Here is a 25,334-nt window from a genome sequence, read left to right on the forward strand (position 1 = left end):
AGTGTCCCTTTGAAAAACTGCCAACTCTCCTCAGTTGTTTTTCCCCTCAGTCTTGATTCCCATGGGACCTTACCTATCAGCTCTCTGAGCTTACCAAAATCTGCCTTCCTGAAATCCATTGTCTCTATTTTGCTGTTCTCCCTTCTACCCTTCCTTAGAATTGCAAACTCTATGATTTCATGATCACTTTCACCCAGGCTGCCTTCTACTTTCAAATTCTCAACGAGTTCCTCCCTATTTGTTAAAATCAAGTCTAGAACAGCTTCCCCCCAGTAGCTTTTTCAACCTTCTGAAATAAAAAGTTGTCTCCAATGCAGTCCAGGAATTTGTTGGATAGTCTGTGCCCCGCTGTGTTATTTTCCCAACATATAGCCGGATAGTTGAAGTCCCCCATCACCACCAAATCTTGGGCTTTGGATGATTTTGTTAGTTGCTTAAAAAAAGCCTCATCCACCTCTTCCACCTGGTTAGGTGGCCTGTAGTAGACTCCTAGCATGACATCTCCCTTGTTTTTTACCCCTTTTAGCCTAACCCAGAGACTCTCAACACTTCCGTCTCCTATGTCCATCTCTACCTCAGTCCAAGTGTGTACATTTTTAATATACAAGGCAACATCTCCTCCCTTTTTCCCCTGTCTATCCTTCCTGAGCAAGCTGTACCCATCCACACCAACATTCCAATCACGTGTATTATCCCACCAAGTTTCAGTGATGCCAACAATGTCATAGTTGTATTTATTTATTAGCACTTCCAGTTCTTCCTGCTTATTCCCCATACTTCTCGCATTTGTATATAGGCATCTAAGATACCGGTTTGATCTTTCCTCCCAGTTTTGTCCTGACCCTCCTTTCTCTCTGACAATATAGCCCACACTCCCTCTCGTTTTTGACCCATCTCCCCGGTCTCCATGTTCCCCACTTACCTGTGGGCTTTGCTCACCTGTCCCCGTCGAACCTAGTTTAAAGCCCTCCTCACTAGGTTAGCCAGTCTGTGTCCAAAGGTACTAATAACTTGAGCTGTGGTTTGGAGGTGGAACAGCTGTCAAGGGCACTGAGGGGGAGATAGCAGGAGCTCATCCTTCAAGGAGGGGGGTTGTCACTGGAGGTTACTAGAAAGGACAAGAAGACTCCATTCTGGGGTTCAGGAGGTGAATTTATCCCTCAGTGGTGGGCAGGTGATGGGTGGAAGTAGTGCTGGTTCCAGGTGCCCTTAATTCCCCCTGATTCCTCGGGGCGTTTGAGTCTCTGACAGGTTCTCGTTCCCTTGCAGCAGGAGGACGTCACGGCCAAAAGTGATGCACCAGCTCCGCATCATCCGGCACTTGCGCCAGATTCCTGAGACACTGCAGGGGCTGTGCCTCTGAGGCCATCAGCAACTCCCGCTCCCTGCTGCAGGTACTGCTCTGGCTCACTGTAAATGGGGAGCTAGTGGAAGGGGAAATGGAGCCCCCTGGCACTCACTAAAAGGGAAAGTGGTGGATTCTCCATCTCTTGATGTCATTGAAGGAAGACTAGATGCCTTTCTGCAATGTGTGTGCCCAAAGAGTAACTATTGTACTATACAGCAAGCCTATGGTATGCAAGGGGTTAGATGAGATGCTCTAAAGGTCTCTTCTGGCCATAAAGTCCCCTAATTTTGGAAACACTGAGTGTAGCATTGGGAGCAGCCTCTGATGTTTTACCGTCTAGCCGGCTTGCTTCCTAGAATGAACAGGCATTGAGTGGGGTGATCCACAGAGAGTAGCTGAAACCTTCAAAGTGTCAGCCCAGCAACGGGACATTAGCACTTCCGGGGAAGGGTGGGTGTGGCAGTGACATCACAAAGGCCTTTTGCAGGACGTCAGCCTATTGGTCAAAGGTGTTAGGGAGGTGGTGACCTCCGAGAGAGATGCTGACATCAGGCTGGCAGGACAGGAGCACAGGGCCAGGGAAACCTCAGAGACCCCTGTGGCTTTGCTTCAGCAAGTCTCCTTCTCGAGGTCTCTCTTTGAGGACTGAGAGAGTGTTAGGGTTGACGTATGTGAGTGTGAGCAGGAGCCTCTTTCGAGTTTTCTCCTTTCCTTTTGACGGATTTTACTAGAAAACAGACGTCCCTATTTAGAAGGTAAGAGCCTCCAAGAGGTTTTGGAACCTGCTCAGTCTGATCCATCTGGTGCCAGCTGAATTCTAGGCATGGAAAACAGTAGTTTAAGATGGCAGAATTTTATTCCCTCCCTGGGATTTTGTCCCGTAGAATCACTGGGGACATTACGGTTTGTCCTTTTCGTTTTACCTTTTCCTCCATCCCTCCTTCCTTTCTCTTCATCTCTTACTTCTTTTGTCCTTTCTCCTGTTCCCCTTTCACCACCAGGAGTGGTGTGTGTGTGTGTGTGTGTGTTTGTGTGTGTGTTGCTGGGGGTGCTCTTCACCTCCCCTTGTGGGGAGTTCATCCAAAACTGTATGGTTGAAATAGTGCTTGGACTCCACTGACACTAGATGCTGCCATCCTGTGGCTTAGCATTAGTGTCTGGGATGACTTGGGGCAAGATCTCAACCTCCCCTCAACCCACTTCACTTCTGGCAGAATCCCTCCTGCCCCCCCGCTAGAGCCACCTCGATGCCCAACCTGGTTGGGGGTGCAGAAGAGGGTTCTGATAACTTGAGGTTTGGTTTGGAGGTGGAACAGCTGTGAAGAACACTGAGGGGGAGGTAGCAGGAGCTAATCCTACAAGGAGGGGGGTTGGCACTGGAGGATACTAGAAAGGACAAGAAGACTCCATTCTGGGGTTCAGGAGGTGAATTCATCCCTCAGCGGTGGGCAGGTGGTGGGTGGAAATACTGCTGGTTCCAGGTGCCCTGAATTCCCCCTGATTCCTCGGGGCCTTTGAGTCTCTGACAGGTTCTCGTTCCGTTGCAGCAGGAGGACGTCACGGCCAAAGTGATGCACCAGCTCCGCATCATCCGGCACTTGTGCCAGGTGCCTGAGACACTGCAGGGGCTGTTCCTCTGAGGCCTTCAGCAACTCCCGCTCCCTGCTGCAGGTACTGCTCTGGCTCACTGTAAATGGGGAGCTAGTGCAAGGGGAAATGGAGCCCTCTGGCCCTCACTAAAAGGGAAAGTGGTGGATTCTCCATCTCTTGATGTCATTGAATGAAGACTAGATGCCTTTCTGGAATGTGTGTGCCCAAAGAGTAACTATTGTACTATACAGTAAGCCTATGATATGCAGCGGGTTAGATTAGATGCTCTAAAGGTCTCTTCTGACCATAAAGTCTACTAATTTTGGAAACACTGAGTGTAGCATTGGGAGCAGCCTCTGATGTTTTACTGTCTAGCCCGCTTGCTTCCTAGAATGAGGATGCATTGAGTGGGGTGATCCACAGAGAGTAGCTCAAACCTTCAAAGTGTCAGGCCAGTAGCAGGACATTAGCACTTTAGGGTTTCGTTGGGTGTGGCAGTGATATCACAAAGGCCTTATCCTGGACCTCAGCCTATGGGTCAAAGGTGTTAGGGAGGTGGTTACCTGAGAGAGAGATGCTGACATCAGCCAGGCAGGACAGGAGCACAGGGCCAGGGAAACCTCAGAGACCCCTTTGGCTTTGCTTTAGCAAGTCTCCTTCTCAAGGTCTCCCTTTTTAGGACTCAGAGAGTATTAGGGTTCAAGTATGTGAGTGCGAGGAGGAACCTCTTTCGAGTTTCTCCTTTTATTGATTTTACTAGAAAACAGACGTGCCTGTTGAGAAGGTAAGAACCTTGGAGAGGTTTTTAACCTGCTCAGTCTGCAGTCTGATCCATCTGGTGCCAGCTGAATTCTAGGCATGGAAAACACTAGTTCAAGGTGGCAGAATTTTATAGCCCACCTGGGATTTTGTGCCGTAGAATCACTGGGGACATTAGGGTTTGTCCTTTTCGTTTTACCTTTTCCTCCATCCCTCCTTCCTTTCTCTTGTTCCCCTCCCACCACCAGGAGTGGTGTGTGTGTGTGTGTTGCTGGGGGTGCTCTTCACCTCCCCTTGTGGGAAGTTGACACTGCAAGGGCTCTGCCTCTGTGGACATCAGCAACTCCCACTCCCTGCTGCAGGTACTGCTCTGTCTCACTGTAAATGGGGTGCTAGTGGAAGGGGAAATGGAACCCCCTGGCACTCACTAAAAGGGAAAGTGGTGGATTCTCCATCTCTTGATGTCATTGAATGAAGACTAGATGCCTTTCTGGAATGTGTGTGCCCAAAGAGTAACTATTGTACGATACAGTAAGCCTATGATATGCAGGGGCTTAGATTAGATGCTCTAAAGGTCTCTTGTGGCCATAAAGTCTACTAATTTTGGAAACACTGAGTGTAGCATTGGGAGCAGCCTCTGATGTTTTACTGTCTAGCCCGCTTGCTTCCTAGAATGAAGACGCATTGAGTGGGGTGATCCACAGAGAGTAGCTGAAACCTTCATAGTGTCAGGCCAGCAGCAGGACATTAGCACTTAAGGGTTTGATTGGTGGCAGTGATATCACAAAGGTCTTTTGCAGGACCTCAGCATATTGGTCAAAGGTGTTAGGAAGGTGGTAACCTCAGAGAGAGATGCTGCCATCAGCGAGGCAGGACAGGGGCGCATGGCCAGGGAAACCTCAGAGACCCCTGTGGCTTTGCTTCAGCAAGTCTCCTTCTCGAGGTTTCTCTTGAGGACTGAGAGAGTATTAGGATTCACGTATTTGAGTGAGAGCAGGAGCCTCTTTCGAGTTGTCTCCTTTCCTTTTACTGATTTTACTAGAAAACAGACATCCCTGTTTAGAAAGTAAAAGCCTCCAAGAGGTTTTGGAACCTGCTCAGTCTGATCCATCTGGTGCCAGCTGAATTCTAGGCATGGAAAACACTAGTTCAAGGTGGCAGAATTTTAATCCCTCCCTGTAATTTTGTCTGGTAGAATCACTGGGGACATTAGGGTTTGTCCTTTTCGTTTTACCTTTTCCTCCATCCCTCCTTCCTTTCTCTTTATCTCTTACTTCTTTTGTCCTTTCTCTTGTTCCCCTCCCACCACCAGGAGTGGTATATATATGTGTGTGTGTGTGTGTGTGTGTGTGTGTGTGTGTGTGTGTGTGTGTTGCTGGGGGTGCTCTTCACCTCCCCTTGTTGGGAGTTGATCCAAAACTGTATGGTTGAAATAGTGCTTGGACTCCACTGACACTAGATGCTGCCATCGTGTGGTTTAGCATTAGTGTCTGGGATGACTTGGGGCAAGATCTCAACCTCCCCGCAACCCACTTCACTGCTGCCAGAATCCCACCTGCCCCCCCTGCTAGAGCCGCCTCCCTGCCCAACCTGGGTGGGGGTGGAGAAGAGGGTTCTGATAACTTGAGCTGTGGTTTGGAGGTGGAACAGCTGTCAAGGGCACTGAGGGGGAGATAGCAGGAGCTCATCCTTCAAGGAGGGGGGTTGTAACTGGAGGTTACTAGAAAGGACAAGAAGACTCCATTCTGGGGTTCAGGAGGTGAATTCATCCCTCAGTGGTGGGGAGGTGCTGGGTGGAAATACTGCTGGTTCCAGATGCCCTTAATTCCCCCTGATTCCTCGGGGCGTTTGAGTCTTTGACAGGTTCTCGTTCCCTTGCAGCAGGAGGACGTCATGGCCAGAGTGATGCACCAGCTCTGCATCATCCGGCACTTGTGCCAGGTGCCTTAGACACTGCAAGGGCTGTGCCTCTGTGGACATCAGCAACTCCCATTCCCTGCTGCAGGTACTGCTCTGGCTCACTGTAAATGGCGAGCTAGTGGAAGGGGAAATGGAGCCCCCTGGCACTCACTAAAAGGGAAAGTGGTGGATTCTCCATCTCTTGATGTCATTTCATGAAGACTAGATGCCTTTCTGGAATGTGTGTGCCCAAAAAGTACCTATTGTACTATACAGGAAGCCTATGATATGCAGGGGGTTAGATGAGATGTTCTAAAGGTCTCTTCTGGCCATAAAGTGTAGTAATTTTGGAAACACTAAGTGTAGCATTGGGAGCAGCCTCTGATGCTTTACTGTCTAGCCGGCTTGCTTCCTAGAATGAAGACACATCGAGTGGGGTGATCCACAGAGAGTAGCTGAAACCTTCAAAGTGTCAGGGCAGCAGCAGGACATTAGCACTTCAGGGGATGGGTGGGTGTGGCAGTGACATCACAAAGGCCTTTTCAGGACCTCAGCCTATTGGTCAAAGGTGTTAGGGAGGTGGTAACCTCAGAGAGAGATGCTGACATCAGCCAGGCAGGACAGGGGCTTAGGGCCAGGGAAACCTCAGAGACCCCTGTGACTTTCATAGAATCATAGAATATCAGGGTTGGAAGGGACCTCAAGAGGTCATCTACTCCAACCCCGTCCTCAAAGCAGGACCAATTCCCAACTAAATCATCCCAGCCAGGGCTTTGTCAAGCCGGGCCTTAAAAACCTCCAAGGAAGGAGACTCCACCACCTCCCTAGTTAACGCATTCCAGTGCTTCACCACCCTCCTAGTGAAATAGTGTTTCCTAATATCCAACCTGGACCTCCCCCACTGCAACTTGAGACCATTGCTCCTTGTTCTGTCATCTGCCACCACTGAGAACAACCGAGCTCCATCCTCTTTGGAACCCCCCTTCACGTAGTTGAAGGCTGCTATCAAATCCCCCCTCATTCTTCTCTTCTGGAGACTAAACAATCCCAGTTCCCTCAGCCTCTCCTCATAAGTCATGTGCTCCAGACCCCTAATCATTTTTGTTGCTCTCCACTGGACTCTTTCCAATTTTTCCACATCCTTCTTGTAGTGTGGGGCCTGTCGGAGAAAAACAGAGTTCTCACTATTTGTTTAGGTACAGCAAGTCAGATGCTTTATTAACGCTCACAATTGCCCAGAGGGAGAGAGCTAAGCAGGTCTCTCCCAGGTAACTAATTACAGCAAGCATTTATACCTTTCATTACAGAAATAACGAGGGACAGCTGCGTTTTGTTTATACATAGGCCATCTTGATATCTCATTTCTTCACTTGTTTTGACTCTTGCCAACATACAATATTTTCTATACCTTATCTACACAAGGTCTTCTACACCTTATCTATACCAGGTCATAATGACTTCTTACACAGTTCTTTCTCACCCGCCTCACACATTCCTCGCTTCTACAAATCTCGCGTTATTAGGGTTACAGTTAGCCTAACTCTTGCTAACGAACTGTCATGCATTGCATCCCCTTCCTGTGAGCTCTTTCTCTGCTTCCACAGGCCCAAAACTGGACACAGTATTCCAGATGAGGCCTCACCAATGTCGAATAAAGGGGAACGATCACGTTCCTCGATCTGCTGGCAATGCCCCTACTTATACAGCCCAAAATGCCGTTAGCCTTCTTGGCAACAAGAGCACACTGTTGACTCATATCCAGCTTCTCGTCCACTGTGACCCCTAGGTCCTTTTCTGCAGAACTGCTACCTAGCCATTCGGTCCCTAGTCTGTAGCAGTGCATGGGATTCTTCCGTCCTAAGTGCAGGACTCTGCACTTGTCCTTGTTGAACTTCATCAGGTTTTTTTTGGCCCAATCCTCTAATTTGTCTAGGTCCCTCTGTATCCGATCCCTACCCTCTAGCGTATCTACCACGCCTCCTAGTTTAGTGTCATCTGCAAACTTGCTGAGAGTGCAGTCCACACCATCCTCCAGATCATTAATAAAGATATTAAACAAAACCGGCCCCAGGACCGACCCTTGGGGCACTACTCCGCTTGAAACCGGCTGCCAACTAGACATGGAGCCATTGATCACTACCCGTTGAGCCCGACGATCCAGCCAGCTTTCTATCCACCTTACAGTCCATTCATCCATCCCATACTTCTTTAACTTGGTGGCAAGAATACTGTGGGAGAGCGTATCAAAAGCTTTGCTAAAGTCAAGGAATAACACATCCACTGCTTTCCCCTCATCCACAGAGCCAGTTATCTCATCATAGAAGGCAATTAGGTTAGTCAGGCACGACTTCCCCTTGGTGAATCCATGCTGACTGTTCCTGATCACTTTCCTCTCCTCTAAGTGTTTCATAATTGATTCCTTGAGGACCTGCTCCATGATTTTTCCAGGGACTGAGGTGAGGCTGACTGGCCTGTAGTTCCCCGGATCCTCCTCCTTCCCTTTTTTAAAGATGGGCACTACATTAGCCTTTTTCCAGTCATCCGGGACCTCCCTCGATCGCCATGAGTTTTCAAAAATAATGGCTAATGGCTGTGCAATCTCATCCGCCAAGTCCTTTAGCACCTTCGGATGCAGCGCATCCAGCCCCATGGAGTTGTGCACGTCCAGTTTTTCTAAATAGTCCCGAACCACTTCTTTCTCCACAGAGGGCTGGTCACCTTCTCCCCATATTGTGCTGCCCAGTGCAGCAGTCTGGGAGCTGACCTTGTTCGTGAAGACAGAGGCAAAAAAAGCATTGAGTACATTAGCTTTTTCCACATCCTCAGTCACTAGGTTGCCTCCCTCATTCAGTAAGGGGCCCACACTTTCCTTGACTTTCTTCTTGTTGCTAACATACCTGAAGAAACCCTTCTTGTTACTCTTAACATCTCTTGCTAGCTGCAACTCCAAGTGTGATTTGGCCTTCCTGATTTCACTCCTGCATGCCTGAGCAATATTTTTATACTCCTCCCTGGTCATTTGTCCAATCTTCCACTTCTTGTAAGCTTCTTTTTTGCGTTTAAGATCAGCAAGGATTTCACTGTTTAGCCAAGCTGGTCGCCTGCCATATTTACTATTCTTTCTACACATCGGGATGGTTTGTTCCTGCAACCGCAATAAGGATTCTTTAAAATACAGCCAGCTCTCCTGGACCCCTTTGCCCTTCATGTTATTCTCCCAGGGGATCCTGCCCATCTGTTCCCTGAGGGAGTCAAAGTCTGCTTTTCTGAAGTCCAGGGTCCGTATTCTGCTGCTCTCCTTTCTTCCTTGTGTCAGGATCCTGAACTCGACCATCTCATGGTCACTGCCTCCCAGGTTCCCATCCACTTTTGCTTCCCCTACTAATTCTTCCCTGTTTGTGAGCAGCAGGTCGAGAAAAGCTCTGCCCCTAGTTGGTTCCTCCAGCACTTGCACCAGGAAATTGTGCCCTACACTTTCCAAAAACTTCCTGGATTGTCTGTGCACCGCTGTATTGCTCTCCTAGCAGATATCAGGGGTGATTAAAGTCTCCCATGAGAACCAGGGCCTGCGATCTAGCAACTTCTGCTAGTTGCCAGAAGAAAGCCTCGTCCACCTCATCCCCCTGGTCTGGTGGTCTATAGCAGACTCCAACCGTGACATCCCCCTTGTTGCTCACACTTCTCAACTTTATCCAGAGACTCTCAGGTTTTTCTACAGTTTCATACCGGACCTCTGAGCACTCATACTCCTCTCTTACATACAATGCAACTCCCCCACCTTTTCTGCCCTGCCTGTCCTTCCTGAACAGTTTATATCCATCCATGACAGTACTCCAGTCATGTGAGTTATCCCACCAAGTGTCTGTTATTGCTTCAGCAAGTCTCCTTCTCGAGGTCTCTCTTTGAGGACTGAGAGAGTATTAGTGTTCACATGTGTGAGTGCGAGCAGGAGCCTCTTTGGAGTTTTCTCCTTTCCTTTGACGGATTTTACTAGAAAACAGACGTCCCTATTTAGAAGGTAAGAGCCTACAAGAGGTTTTGGAACCTGCTCAGTCTGATCCATCTGGTGCCAGCTGAATTCTAGGCATGGAAAACACTAGGTTAAGGTGGCAGAATTTTATTCCCTCTGTGGGATTTTGTCCCGTAGAATCACAGGGGACATTAGTGTTTGTCATTTTCGTTTTACCTTTTCCTCCATCCCTCCTTCCTTTCTCTTCATCTCTTACTTCTTTTGTCCTTTCTCCTGTTCACCTGCCACCACCAGGAGTGGGGTGTGTGTGTGTGTGTGTGTGTGTGTGTTGCTGGGGGTGCTCTTCACCTCCCCTTGTGGGAAGTTGATCCAAAACTGTGAGGTTGAAATAGTGCTTGAACTCCAATGACACTAGATGCTGCCATCCTGTGGCTTAGCATTAGTGTCTGGGATGATTGGGGCAAGATCTCAACCTCCCCGCAACCCACTTCACTGCTGGCAGAATCCCTCCTGCCCCCCCTGCTAGAGCCGCCTCCCTGCCCAACCTGGGTGGGGGTGGAGAAGAGGGTTCTGATAACTTGAGCTGTGGTTTGGAGGTGGAACAGCTGTCAAGGGCACTGAGGGGGAAGTAGCAGGATCTCATCCTTCAAGGAGGGGGGTTGGCACTGGAGGTTACTAGAAAGGACAAGAAGACTCCATTCTGGGGTTCAGGAGGTGAATTCATCCCTCAGTGGTGGGGAGGTGCTGGGTGGAAATACTGCTGGTTCCAGATGCCCTTAATTCCCCCTGATTCCTCGGGGCGTTTGAGTCTTTGACAGGTTCTCGTTCCCTTGCAGCAGGAGGACGTCATGGCCAGAGTGATGCACCAGCTCTGCATCATCCGGCACTTGTGCCAGGTGCCTTAGACACTGCAAGGGCTGTGCCTCTGTGGACATCAGCAACTCCTATTCCCTGCTGCAGGTACTGCTCTGGCTCACTGTAAATGGCGAGCTAGTGGAAGGGGAAATGGAGCCCCCTGGCACTCACTAAAAGGGAAAGTGGTGGATTCTCCATCTCTTGATGTCATTTCATGAAGACTAGATGCCTTTCTGGAATGTGTGTGCCCAAAAAGTACCTATTGTACTATACAGGAAGCCTATGATATGCAGGGGGTTAGATGAGATGTTCTAAAGGTCTCTTCTGGCCATAAAGTGTAGTAATTTTGGAAACACTAAGTGTAGCATTGGGAGCAGCCTCTGATGCTTTACTGTCTAGCCGGCTTGCTTCCTAGAATGAAGACGCATCGAGTGGGGTGATCCACAGAGAGTAGCTGAAACCTTCAAAGTGTCAGGGCAGCAGCAGGACATTAGCACTTCAGGGGATGGGTGGGTGTGGCAGTGACATCACAAAGGCCTTTTGCAGTGTAGTAGTTCCGGGGTGGGGCTCGTCCCTTCCTGGGGTACCTGGGAGCCAGGCCGCCCCGCTACAAAGCGAATAACAGTTAGGGCCCAGACCTTTGGGTAGGGGCTGAGCACACAATTAGCAGTTCGGCGCTCAGGCCTTTGTGCACGGACTGAGCACACAATCAACAGTTCAGAGCTCAGGCCCTTATGCAGGGACTGAGCACACAATCAACAGTTCAGAGCTCAGGCCCTTATGCAGGGACTGAGCACACAATCAACAGCTCCGGCCCTGGGTCAGGGCGGGGAACAAACCAGTAGTCAGTCAGCGGCCCAGGCCTTGTAGCAGGAGCTGGGTCAGTTTGGGTTAGCCCAGGCCCTAGGTCAGGGCGGGGCAGCAAACCAATCGTCAGTCAGAGGCCCAGGCCCCTTGGACAAGGAGGAGGAGAGACTGCCACCCAGCACGGGGTGGCAGGGGGGAACACAGGCCCACCCACTCCACTGTGTTCCAGCCCGGGGCCCTATCCGCAGCAGTCCGTCTGCCGCGCAGTCAGTGGGGATCCTGACCGCAACACACTGACATGGGTTCGGGGTCTGCTATCCCCGGGCCACTTCCCATCTCCTCCTCCATGGGTACCTGTTCCTCCTGAGTTCCGTCTGCTGGGTCGCAGATCATGGGCTGCTCCGGGCCCCGAGCAGCAGGTAGGTCTGTCACTCCCTCTGGGCCCTTGGCGGGGGAAGCTCAGACCGTTCCTCAGGATACCGGGCTCTCGGCAGGCTCAGGTCCGCGGGAGCTCGGGCACCAGCGTCTGTCCTCTCTCGCTGCCGGCCAGCTACTGAGCGCTGTGGCTTGGCCTTTATACTTCCTGCCCCGCCCCTTGACTTCCGGGGGGTGGGGACAGGCCGCGGTGGCCTTGACTTCCTGGGGCGCCTGGGAGCCAGGCCGCCCCGCTACATGCAGTATCTCAGCGTATTGGTCAAAGGTGTTAGGGAGGTGGTGACCTCAGAGAGAGATGCTGACATCAGTCAGGGGCGCAGGGCCAGGGAAACCTCAGAGACCCCTGTGGCTTTGCTTTAGCAAGTCTCCTTCTCGAGGTCTCTCTTTGAGTACTGAGAGAGTATTAGGGTTCACGTATGTGAGTGCGAGCAGGAGCCTCTTTCGAGTTTTCTCCTTCCCTTTTACTGATTTTACTAGAAAACAGACGTCCCTGTTTAGAAGGTAAGAGCCTCCAAGAGGTTTTTGAACCTGCTCAGTCTGATCCAACTGGTGCCCGTTGAATTCTAGGCATGGAAAACACTAGTTCAAGGTGACAGAATTTTGTAGTCCACACGGGATTTTGTCCCGTGGAATCACTGGGGACATTAGGGTTTGTCCTTTTCGTTTTACCTTTTCCACCATCCCTCCTTCCTTTCTCTTCATCTCTTACTTCTTTTGTCCTTTCTCCTGTTCCCCTCCCACCACCAGGAGTGGGGTGTGTGTGTGTGTGTGTGTGTGTGTTGCTGGGGGTGATCTTCACCTCCTCTTGTGGGAAGTTCATCCAAAACTGTGGGGTTGAAATAGTGCTTGGACTCCACAGACACTAGATGCTGCCATCCTGTGGCTTAGCGTTAGTGTCTCGGATGACTTGGGCAAGATCTCAACCTCCCCGCAACCCACTTCACTGCTGCCAGAATCCCTCCTGCCCCCACTGCTAGACCCGCCTCCCAGCCCAACCTTGGTGGGGGTCTAGAAGAGGTTTCTGATGACTTAAGCTGTGGTTTGGAGGTGGAACAGCTGTCAAGGACACTGAGGGGGAGGTAGCAGGAGCTCACCCTAGAAGGAGGGGGATTGGCACTGGAGGTTACTAGAAAGGACAAGAAGACTCCATTCTGGGTTTCAGGAGGTGAATTTATCCCTCAGTGTTGGGCAGGTGCTGAGTGGAAATACTGCTGGTTCCAGGTGCCCTTAATTGCCCCTGATTCCTCGGGGCGTTTGAGTCTGACTGGTTCTCATTCCCTTGCAGCAGGAGGGCGTCACGGCCAAAGTGAGGCACCAGCTCCGCATCATCCATCACTTGCCCCAGGTGCCAGAGACACTGCAGGGGTTGTGCCTCTGAGGCCTTCAGCAACTCCCGCTCCCTGTTGCAGGTACTGCTCTGGCTCACTGTAAATGGGGAGCTAGTGGAAGGGGAAATGGAGCCCCCTGGCACTCAGAGAAAGGGAAAGTGGTGGATTCTCCATCTCTTGAAGTCATTGAATGAAACTAGATGCCTTTCTGGAATGTTTGTGCCCAAAAAGTAACTATTGTCCTATACAGGAAGCCTGTGATATGCAGGGGGTTAGATGAGATGCTCTAAAGGTCTCTTCTGGCCATAAAGTGTATTAATTTTGGAAACACTGAGTGTAGCATTGGGAGCAGCCTCTAATGTTTTACTGTCTAACCGGCTTGCTTCCTAGAATGAAGACGCATTGAGTGGGGTGATCCACAGAGAGTAGCTCAAACCTTCAAAGTGTCAGGCCAGCAGCAGGACATTAGCACTTCAGGGGATGGGTGGGTGTGGCAGTGACATCACAAAGGCCTTTTGCAGGAGCTCAGCCTATTGGTCAAAGTTGTTAGGGAGGTGGTGACCTCAGAGAGAGATGCTCACATCAGCCAGGCAAAACAGGGGCGCAGGGCCAGGGAAACCTCAGAGACCCCTGTGGCTTTGCTTCAGCAAGTCTCCTTCTCGAGCTCTCTTTGAGGACTGAGAGAGTATTAGGGTTCACATATGTGAGTGTGAGCAGGAGCCTCTTTCGAGTTTTCTCCTTTCCTTTTACCCATTTTACTAGAAAACAGAAGTCCCTGTTGAGAAAGTAAGTGCCTCGGAGAGGTTTGTAACCTGTTCAGTCTGATCCACCTGGTGCCATCTGAATTCTAGGCATGGAAAACACTAGTTTAAGGTGGCAGAATTTTATTCCCTCCCTGGGATTTTGTCCCGTAGAATCACTGGGGATATTAGGAAAACAACAAGGAGTCTGGTGGCACCTTAAAGACTAACAGATTTATTTGGGCATAAGCTTTCGTGAGTAAAAACCTCACTTCTTCGGATGCATAGAGTGAAAGTTACAGATGCAGGCATTATATACTGACACATGGAGAGCAGGGAGTTACTTCACAAGTGGAGAACCAGTGTTGACAGGGCCAATTCAAAAATCAGGGTGGATGTAGTCCACTCCAAATAATAGATGAGGAGGTGTCAATTCCAGGAGAGGAAAAGCTGCTTCTGTAGTGAGCCAGCCACTCCCAGTCCCTATTCAAGCCCAGATTAATGGTGTTGAATTTGCAAATGAATTTTAGTTCTGCTGTTTCTCTTTGAAGTCTGTTTCTCAAGTTTTTTTGTTCAATGATAGTGACTTTTAAATCTGTAATAGAATGACCAGGGAGATTGAAGTGTTCACATACTGTCTTATGTATGTTACCATTGCTGATGTCCGACATGGGGACATTAGGGTTTGTCCTTTTCCTTTTACCTTTTCCTCCATCCCTCCTTCCTTTCTCTTCATCTCTTACTTCTTTTGTCCTTTCTCTTGTTCCCCTCACACCACCAGGAGTGGTGTGTGTGTGTGTGTGTGTGTGTGTCTGGTGCTGATGGTTCTCTTCTCCTCCCCTTGTGGGGAGTTGATCCAAAACTGTGGGGTTGAAATAGTGCTTGGACCCCACTGACAGTAGATGCTGCCATTGTGTGACTTAGCATTAGTGTCTGGGATGACTTGGGTCAAGATCTCAACCTCCCTGCAACCCACTTCACTGCTGTCAGAATCCCTCCTGCACACCCTGTTAGAGCCGCCTCCCAGCCCAACCTGTGTCGGTGTGGAGAAGAGGGTTCTGATGACTTGAGCTGTGGTTTGGAGGTGGAATATCTGTGAAGGGCACTGAGCAGGAGGTAGCAGGAGCTCACCCTACAAGGAGGGGGGTTGGCTCTGGAGGTTTCTAGAAAGGACAAGAAGACTCCATTTTGGGGTTCAGGAGGTGAATTCATCTCTCATTGATGGGCAGGTGCTGGGTGGAAATACTGCTGGTTCCAGGTTCCCTTAATTCCCCCTGATTCCTCGGGGCGTTTGAGTCTCTGACAGGTTCTCGTTCCCTTGCAGCAGGAGGACGTCACGGCCAAAATGATGCACCAGCTCCGCATCATCCTGCACTTACGCCACGTGCCTGAGACACTGCAGGGGCTGCGCCTCTGAGGCCTTCAGGAACTCCCGCTCCCTGCTGCAGGTACTGCTCTGGCTCACTGTAAATGGGGAGCTAGTGGAAGGGGAAATGGAGCCCCCTGGCACTCACTAAAAGGGAAAGTGATGGATTCTCCATCTCTTAATGTCATTTAATTTAGACTAGATACCTTTCTGGAATGTTTGTGCCCAAAAAGTAACTATTGTACTATACAGGAAGCCCATGATATGCAGGGGCTTAGATGAGATGCTCTAAAGGTCTCTTCTGGCCATAAAGTGTAGTAATTTTGGAAACAGTGAGTGTAGCATTGGGAGCAGCCTCTGATGTTTTATTGTCTAGCCGGCTTGCTTCCTAGAATGAAGACCCATTGAGTGGGGTGATTCACACAGAGTAGCTCAAACCTTCAAAGTGTCAGGCCAGCAGGAGGACATTAGCACTTCAGGGTTTGGTTGGGTGTGGCAGTGACACCACAAAGGCCTTTTGCAGGACGTCAGCTTATTGGTCAAATGTGTTATGGAGGTGGTGACCTCAGAGAGAGATGCTGACATCAGAGAGAGATGCTGACATGAGGGCCAGGGAAACCTCAGAGACCCCTCTGGCTTTGCTTCAGCAAGTCTCCTCCTTGAGGTCTCTCTTTGAGGAAAGTAAGTGCCTCGGAGAGGTTTGTATCCTGTTCAGTCTGATCCACCTGGTGCCAGCTGAATTCTAAGCATGGAAAACACTAGTTCAAGGTCGCAGAATTTTATTCCCTCCCTGTGATTTTGTCCCGTAGAATCACTGGGGACATTAGTGTTTGTCCTTTTCATTTTACCTTTTCCTCCCTCCCTCCTTCCTTTCTCTTCATCTCTTACTTCTTTTGTCCTTTCTCCTGTTCCCCTCCCACCACCGGGAGTGGTTTGTGTGTCTGTGTGTGTTTGTGTGTTGCTGGGGGTGCTCTTCACCTCCCTTTGTGGGGAGTTCATCCAAACCTGTGTGGTTGAAATAGTGCTTGGACTCCACTGACACTAGATGCTGCCATCGTGTGGATTAGCATTGGTGTCTGGGATGACTTGGGGCAAGATCTCAACCTCCCCGGAACCCACTTCACTGCTGGCAGAATCCCTCCTGCCACCCCTGCTAGAGCCGCCTCCCTGGCCAACCTGGGTGGGGGTGGAGAAGAGGGTTCTGATAACTTGAGCTGTGGTTTGGTGGTGGAACATCTGTCAAGGGCACTGAGAGGGAGGTAGCAGCAGCTCACCCTTCAAGGAGGGGATTTGGCACTGGAGGTTACTAGAAAGGACAAGAAGACTCCATTCTGGGGTTCAGGAGGTGAATTCATCCCTCAGCGGTGGGCAGGTGCTGAGTGGAAATACTGCTGGTTCCCGGTGCCCTTAATTCCCCCTGATTCCTCGGGGCATTTGAGTTTCTGACAGGTTCTCGTTCCCTTGCAGCAGGAGGACCTCACGGCCAAAGTGATGCACCCGCATCATCCGCCACTTGCGCCAGGTGCCTGAGACACTGCATGGGTTGTTCCTCTGAGTCTTTCAGCAACTCCCGCTCCCTGCTGCAGGTACTGCTCTGTCTCACTGTAAATGGGGAACTAGTGGAAGGGGAAATGGAGCCCCCTGGCACTCACTAAAAGGGAAAGTGGTGGATTCTCCATCTCTTGATGTCATTGAATGAAGACTAGATGCCTTTCTGGAATGTGTGTGCCCAAAAAGTAACTATTGTACTATACAGGAGGCCTATGATATGCAGGGGCTTAGATGAGATGCTCTAAAGGTCTCTTGTGGCCATAAAGTCTACAAATTTTGGAAACACTGAGTGTAGTATTGGGAGCAGCCTGTGATGTTTTACTGTCTAGCCGGCTTGCTTCCTAGAATGAAGACGCATTGAGTGGGGTGATCCACAGAGAGTACCTGTGTCAAGGCTGTATCCCCACTTTGAAGTTTAGGGTACAAATGTAGGGGCCTGCATGAAAACTTCTAAGCTTAACCACCATCCCAAGGCTAATTTCCTCCCCTGGGTAGCCTTGAGAAACCTTTCACCAATTCCCTGGTGAATACAGATCCAAACCCCTTGGATCTTAAAACAAGGAGAAATAAACCATCCCCCCTCCTTCCTCCCACCAACTTCTGGTGAATACAGATCCAACCCCCTTGGATCTAAAAGAAGGAGAAATTAACCATTCCCCTCCTTCCTCCCACCAACTCCTGGTGAATCAAGATCGAAACTCCTTGGATCTTAAAACAAGGAAAAATCAATCAGGTTCTTATAAATAAGGCTTTTAATTAAAGAAAAAGGTAAAAATCATCTCTGTAAAATCAGTATGGAAATTAACCTTACAGGGTAATCAAACTTAAAGAGCTCAGAGGACTCCCCTCTAGTCTTAGGTTCAAAGTACAGCAAACAAAGATAAACACTCTAGTAAAAGGTACATTTACAAGTTGAGAAAACAAAGGAAAACTAACACGCCTTGTTTGAAATAGGAGAGACTTGTTTAGAAAGATGTGGAGAACCTGGATTGATGTCTGGTCCCTCTCAGTCCCGAGGGCGAACACCCACACAAACAAAGAACACAAACAAAAGCCTTCCCCTCCCCAAGATTTGAAAGTATCTTGTCCCCTTATTGGTCCTTTAGGTCAGATGCCAGCCAGGTTACCTGAGCTTCTTAACCCTTTACAGGGAAAAGGATTTTGAAGTCTCTGGCCAGGAGGATTTTATAGTACTGTACACAGGACAGCTGTTACCCTTCCCTTTATAGTTATGACAACCTCAAACCTTCAAAGTGTCAGGCCAGCAGCAGGACATTAGCACTTGAGAGTTTGGTTGGGTGTGGCAGTGACATCACAAAGGCCTTTTGCAGGATGTCAGCTTATTGGTCAAATGTGTTAGGGAGGTGGTGACCTCAGAGAGAGATGCTGACATCAGCCTGGCAGGACAGGAGCACAGGGCCAGGGAAACCTCAGAGACCCCTGTGGCTTTGCTTCAGCAAGTCTCCTTCTCGAGGTCTCTCTTTGAGGACTGAGAGAGTATTAGGGTTCACGTACGTGAGTGCATGCAGGAGCCTCTTTCGAGTTTTCTCCTTTCCTTTTACTGATTTTACTAGAAAACAGACGTCCCTGTTTAGAAGGTAAGAGCCTCCAAGAGGTTTGGGCAGCTGCTCAGTCTGATCCATCTGGTGCCAGCTGAATTCTAGGCATGGAAAACAGTAGTTTAAGATGGCAGAATTTTATTCCATCCCTTGGATTTTGTGCCGTAGAATCACTGGGGAAATTAGGGTTTGTCCTTTTTGTTTTACCTTTTCCTCCATCCCTCCTTCCTTTCTCTTCATCTCTTACTTCTTTTGTCCTTTCTCCTGTTCCTCGAAAACTGTGGGGTTGAAATAGTGTTTGGACTCCACTAACACTAGATGCTGCCATCCTGTGGCTTAGCATTAGTGTCTGGGATGACTTGGGTCAAGATCTCAACTTCCCCGCAACCCACTTCACTGCTGCCAGAATCCCTCCTGCCCCCCCTGCTAGAGCCGCCTCCCTGGCCAACCTGGGTGGGGGTGGAGAACAGTGTTTTTTTCATACATTCATAGATTATCGGACTGGAAGGGACCTCAAGAGGTCATCGAGTCCAGTCCCCTGCCCGCGTGGCAGGACCAAATACCATCTAGACCATCCCTGATAGACATTTATCTAACCTACTCTTAAATATCTCAAGAGATGGAGATTCCACAACCTCCCTCGGCAATTTATTCCAGTGTTTAACCACCCTGACAGTTAGGAACTTTTTCCTAATGTCCAACCTAGACCTCCCTTGCTGCACTTTAAACCCATTGCTTCTGGTTCTATCCTTAGAGGCTAAGGTGAACAAGTTTTCTCCCTCCTCCTTATGACACCCTTTTAAATACCTGAAAACTGCTATCATGTCTCCTCTCAGTCTTCTCTTTTCCAAACTAAACAAAGCCAATTCTTTCAGCCTTCCTTCATAGGTCATGTTCTCAAGACCTTTAATCATTCTTGTTGCTCTTCTCTGGACCCTTTCCAATTTCTCCACATCTTTTTTAAAATGCGGTGCCCAGAACTGGACACAATACTCCAGCTGAGGCCTAACCAGAGCAGAGTAGAGCGGAAGAATGACTTCTCGTGTCTTGCTCACAACACACCTGTTAATACATCCCAGAATCAGGTTTGCTTTTTTTGCAACAGCATCACACTGTTGACTCATATTTAGCTTGTGGTCCACTATAACCCCTAGATCCCTTTCTGCCGTACTCCTTCCTAGACAGTCTCTTCCCATTCTGTATGTGTGAAACTGATTGTTCCTTCCTAAGTGGAGCACTTTGCATTTGTCTTTGTTAAACTTCATCCTGTTTAACTCAGACCATTTCTCCAATTTGTCCAGATCATTTTGAATTATGACCCTGTCCTCCAAAGCAGTTGCAATCCCTCCCAGTTTGGTATCATCCGCAAACTTAATAAGCGTACTTTCTATGCCAATATCTAAGTCGTTGATGAAGATATTGAACAGCGCCGGTCCCAAAACAGACCCCTGCGATACCCCACTCGTTATGGCTTTCCAGCAGGATTGGGAACTATTAATAACAACTCTCTGAGTACGGTTATCCAGCCAGTTATGCACCCACCTTATAGTAGCCCCATCTAAATTGTATTTGCCTAGTTTATCAATAAGAATATCATGCGAGACCGTATCAAATGCCTTACTAAAGTCTAGGTATACCACATCCACAGCCTCACCCTTATCCACAAGGCTCGTTATCCTCTCAAAGAAAGCTATCAGATTGGTTTGACATGATTTGTTCTTCACAAATCCATGCTGGCTGTTCCCTATCACCTTACCACCTTCCAAGTGTTTGCAGATGATTTCCTTAATTACTTGCTCCATTATCTTCCCTGGCACAGAAGTTAAACTCACTGGGGTCTGTAGTTTCCTGGGTTGTTTTTATTTCCCTTTTTATAGATGGGCACTATATTTGCCCTTTTCCAGTCTTCTGGAATCTCTCCCGTCTCCCATGATTTTCCAAAGATAATAGCTAGAGGCTCAGATACCTCCTCTATTAGCTCCTTGAGTATTCTAGGATGCATTTCATCAGGCCCGGGTGACTTGCAGGCATCTAACTTTTCTAAGTGATTTTTAACTTGTTCTTTTTTTATTTTATCTGCTAAACCTACCCCCTTCCCATTAGCATTCACTATGTTAGGCATTCCTTCAGACTTCTCGGTGAAGACCGAAACAAAGAAGTCATTAAGCATCTCCGCCATTTCCAAGTTTCCTGTTACTGTTTCTCCCTCTTCACTAAGCAGTGGGCCTACCCTGTCTTTGGTCTTCCTCTTGCTTCTAATGTATTGATAAAAAGTCTTCTTGTTTCCCTTTATTCCCGTAGCTAGTTTGAGCTCATTTTGTGCCTTTGCCTTTCTAATCTTGCCCCGTCATTCCTGTGTTGTTTGCCTATATTCATCCTTTGTAATCTGTCCCAGTTTCCATTTTTTATATGACTCCTTTTTATTTTTTAGATCATGCAAGATCTCATGGTTAAGCCAAGGTGGTCTTTTGCCACATTTTCTATCTTTCCTAACCAGCGGAATAGCTTGCTTTTGGGCCCTTAATAGTGTCCCTTTGACAATCTGCCAACTCTCCTCAGTTGTTTTTCCCCTCAGTCTTGATTCCCATGGGACCTTACCTATCAGCTCTCTGAGCTTACCAAAATCTGCCTTCCTGAAATCCATTGTCTCTATTTTGCTGTTCTCCCTTCTACCCTTCCTTAGAATTGCAAACTCTATGATTTCATGATCACTTTCACCCAGGCTGCCTTCTACTTTCAAATTCTCAACGAGTTCCTCCCTATTTGTTAAAATCAAGTCTAGAACAGCTTCCCCCCAGTAGCTTTTTCAACCTTCTGAAATAAAAAGTTGTCTCCAATGCAGTCCAGGAATTTGTTGGATAGTCTGTGCCCCGCTGTGTTATTTTCCCAACATATAGCCGGATAGTTGAAGTCCCCCATCACCACCAAATCTTGGGCTTTGGATGATTTTGTTAGTTGCTTAAAAAAAGCCTCATCCACCTCTTCCACCTGGTTAGGTGGCCTGTAGTAGACTCCTAGCATGACATCTCCCTTGTTTTTTACCCCTTTTAGCCTAACCCAGAGACTCTCAACACTTCCGTCTCCTATGTCCATCTCTACCTCAGTCCAAGTGTGTACATTTTTAATATACAAGGCAACACCTCCTCCCTTTTTCCCCTGTCTATCCTTCCTGAGCAAGCTGTACCCATCCACACCAACATTCCAATCACGTGTATTATCCCACCAAGTTTCAGTGATGCCAACAATGTCATAGTTGTATTTATTTATTAGCACTTCCAGTTCTTCCTGCTTATTCCCCATACTTCTCGCATTTGTATATAGGCATCTAAGATACTGGTTTGATATTTCCTCCCAGTTTTGTCCTGACCCTCCTTTCTCTCTGACAATATAGCCCACACTCCCTCTCGTTTTTGACCCATCTCCCCGGTCTCCATGTTCCCCACTTACCTTTGGGCTTTGCTCACCTGTCCCCGTCGAACCTAGTTTAAAGCCCTCCTCACTAGGTTAGCCAGTCTGTGTCCAAAGGTACTAATAACTTGAGCTGTGGTTTGGAGGTGGAACAGCTGTCAAGGGCACTGAGGGGGAGATAGCAGGAGCTCATCCTTCAAGGAGGGGGGTTGTCACTGGAGGTTACTAGAAAGGACAAGAAGACTCCATTCTGGGGTTCAGGAGGTGAATTTATCCCTCAGTGGTGGGCAGGTGATGGGTGGAAGTAGTGCTGGTTCCAGGTGCTCTAAATTCCCGCTGACTCCTCGGGGCGTTTGAGTCTCTGACAGGTTCTCGTTCCCTTGCAGCAGGAGGACGTCACGGCCAAAAGTGATGCACCAGCTCCGCATCATCCGGCACTTGCGCCAGATTCCTGAGACACTGCAGGGGCTGTGCCTCTGAGGCCATCAGCAACTCCCGCTCCCTGCTGCAGGTACTGCTCTGGCTCACTGTAAATGGGGAGCTAGTGGAAGGGGAAATGGAGCCCCGTGGCACTCACTAAAAGGGAAAGTGGTGGATTCTACATCTCTTGATGTCATTGAAGGAAGACTAGATGCTTTTCTGCAAAGTGTGTGCCCAAAAAGTAACTATTGTACTATACAGCAAGCCTATGGTATGCAAGGGGTTAGATGAGATGCTCTAAAGGTCTCTTCTGGCCATACAGTCCCCTAATTTTGGAAACACTGAGTGTAGCATTGGGAGCAGCCTCTGATGTTTTACCGTCTAGCCGGCTTGCTTCCTAGAATGAACAGGCATTGAGTGGGGTGATCCACAGAGAGTAGCTAAAACCTTCAAAGTGTCAGCCCAGTAACAGGACATTAGCACTTCCGGGGAAGGGTGGGTGTGGCAGTGATATCACAAAGGCCTTTTGCAGGACGTCAGCCTATTGGTCAAAGGTGTTAGGGAGGTGGTGACCTCCGAGAGAGATGCTGACATCAGCCTGGCAGGACAGGAGCACAGGGCCAGGGAAACCTCAGAGACCCCTGTGGCTTTGCTTCAGCAAGTCTCCTTCTCGAGGTCTCTCTTTGAGGACTGAGAGAGTGTTAGGGTTGACGTATGTGAGTGTGAGCAGGAGCCTCTTTCGAGTTTTCTCCTTTCCTTTTGACGGATTTTACTAGAAAACAGACGTCCTGTTGAGAAGGTAAGAGCCTCCAAGAGGTTTTGGTACTTGCTCAGTCTGATCCACCTGGTGCCAGCTGAATTCTAGGCATGGAAAACAGTAGTTCAAGGTGGCAGAATTTTATAGTCCAACTGGGATTTTGTCCCGTAGAATCACTGGGGACATTAGGGTTTGTCCTTTTCGTTTTACCTTTTCCTCCATCCCTCCTTCCTTTCTCTTCATCTCTTACTTCTTTTGTCCTTTCTCCTGTTCCCCTCCCACCACCAGGAGTGGTGTGTGTGTGTGTGTGTTGCTGGGGGTGCTCTTCACCTCCCCTTGTGGGGAGTTCATCCAAAACTGTGGGGTTGAAATAGATAGATTCTAGGACTGGAAGGGACCTCCAGAGGTCATCGAGTCCAGTCCCCTGCCCGCATGGCAGGACCAAATACCATCTAGACCATCCCTGATAGACATTTATCTAACCTACTCTTAAATATCTCAAGAGATGGAGATTCCACAACCTCCCTAGGCAATTTATTCCAGTGTTTAACCACCCTGACAGTTAGGAACTTTTTCCTAATGTCCAACCTAGACGTCCCTTGCTGCAGTTTAGACCCATTGCTTCTGGTTCTATCCTTAGAGGCTAAGGTGAACAAGTTTTCTCCCTCCTCCTTATGACACCCTTTTAAATACCTGAAAACTGCTATCATGTCTCCTCTCAGTCTTCTCTTTTCCAAACTAAACAAAGCCAATTCTTTCAGCCTTCCTTCATAGGTCATGTTCTCAAGACCTTTAATCATTCTTGTTGCTCTTCTCTGGACCCTTTCCAATTTCTCCACATCTTTTTTAAAATGCGGTGCCCAGAACTGGACACAATACTCCAGCTGAGGCCAAACCAGAGCAGAGTAGAGCGGAAGAATGACTTCTCGTGTCTTGCTCACAACACACCTGTTAATACATCCCAGAATCAGGTTTGCTTTTTTTGCAACAGCATCACACTGTTGACTCATATTTAGCTTGTGGTCCACTATAACCCCTAGATCCCTTTCTGCCGTACTCCTTCCTAGACAGTCTCTTCCCATTCTGTATGTGTGAAACTGATTGTTCCTTCCTAAGTGGAGCACTTTGCATTTGTCTTTGTTAAACTTCATCCTGTTTAACTCAGACCATTTCTCCAATTTGTCCAGATCATTTTGAATTATGACCCTGTCCTCCAAAGCAGTTGCAATCCCTCCCAGTTTGGTATCATACGCAAACTTAATAAGCGTACTTTCTATGCCAATATCTAAGTCGTTGATGAAGATATTGAACAGCGCCGGTCCCAAAACAGACCCCTGCGATACCCCACTCGTTATGGCTTTCCAGCAGGATTGGGAACTATTAATAACAAAATTGTGGCAAGATCTCAACCTTCCCGCAACCCACTTCACTGCTGCCAGAATCCCTCCTGCCCCCCCTGCTAGAGCCACCTCCCTGCCCAACCTGGGTGGGGGTGGAGAAGAGGGTTCTGATAACTTGAGCTGTGGTTTGGAGGTGGAACAGCGGTCAAGGGCACTGAGGGGGAGGTAGCAGGAGCTCACCCTACAAGAACGGGGGTTGGTATTGGAGGTTACTAGAAAGGACAAGAAGACTCCATTCTGGGGTTCAGGAGGTGAATTCATCCCTCAGTGGTGGGCAGGTGCTAAGTGGAAATACTGCTGGTTCCAGGTTCCCTTAATTCCCCCTGATTCCTCGGGGCGTTTGAGTCTCTGACAGGTTCTCGTTCCCTTGCAGCAGGAGGACGTCATGGCCAAAGTGATGCACCAGCATCATCCGGCACTTGCGCCAGCTTCCTGAGACACTGCAGGGGCTGTTCCTCTGAGGCCATCAGCAACTCCCGCTCCCTGCTGCAGGTACTGCTCTGGCTCACTGTAAACGGGGAGCTAGTAGAAGGGGAAATGGAGCCCCCTGGCACTCACTAAAAGGGAAAGTGGTGGATTCTCCATCTCTTGATGTCATTGAATGAAGACTAGATGCCTTTCTGGAATGTGTGTGCCCAAAAAGTAACTATTGTACTATAGAGGAAGCCTATGATATGCAGGGGCTTAGATGAGATGCTCTAAAGGTCTCTTCTGGCCATAAAGTCTACTAATTTTGGAAACAGTGAGTGTAGCATTGGGAGCAGCCTCTGATGTTTTACTGTCGAGCCGGCTTGCTTCCTAGAATTAAGACGCATTGAGTGGGGTGATCCACAGAGAGTAGCTCAAACCTTCAAAGTGTCAGGCCAGCAGCAGGACATTAGCACTTCAGCGTTTGGTTGGGTGTGGCAGTGACATCAGAAAGGCCTTTTGCAGGAGCTTAGCCTATTGGTCAAAGGTGTTAGGGAGGTGGTTACCTCAGAGAGAGATGCTGACATCAGCAAGGTAGGACAGGGGCGCAGGGCCAGGGAAACCTCAGAGACCCTTGTGGCTTTACTTCAGCAAGTCTCCTTCTCCAGGTCTCTCTTTGAGGACTGAGAGAGTATTAGGGTTCACGTATTTGAGTGCCAGCAGGAGCCTGTTTA

At 48.8% G+C, this 25,334-nt stretch overlaps 1 long non-coding RNA gene across 2 annotated transcripts; it reads left to right on the forward strand.

Annotated features, from left to right (window-relative positions):
• Positions 1-1,269: 1,269 nt before the first annotated feature.
• LOC135979277 (uncharacterized) lies at positions 1,270-22,127 on the forward strand. 2 transcript variants are annotated; one of them, XR_010596608.1, is made up of 4 exons: positions 1,270-1,394; positions 12,949-13,072; positions 15,056-15,179; positions 22,002-22,127. It is a non-coding gene; the product is annotated as an uncharacterized LOC135979277 (long non-coding RNA). The 2 variants fall into 2 exon arrangements; XR_010596607.1 differs by lacking the exon at positions 1,270-1,394 and adding an exon at positions 2,892-3,019.
• The last annotated feature ends 3,207 nt before the right edge of the window (positions 22,128-25,334 follow it).

This window comes from Chrysemys picta, unplaced genomic scaffold, assembly GCF_011386835.1.
Source record: "Chrysemys picta bellii isolate R12L10 unplaced genomic scaffold, ASM1138683v2 scaf752, whole genome shotgun sequence".
NCBI lineage: Eukaryota > Metazoa > Chordata > Testudines > Emydidae > Chrysemys > Chrysemys picta.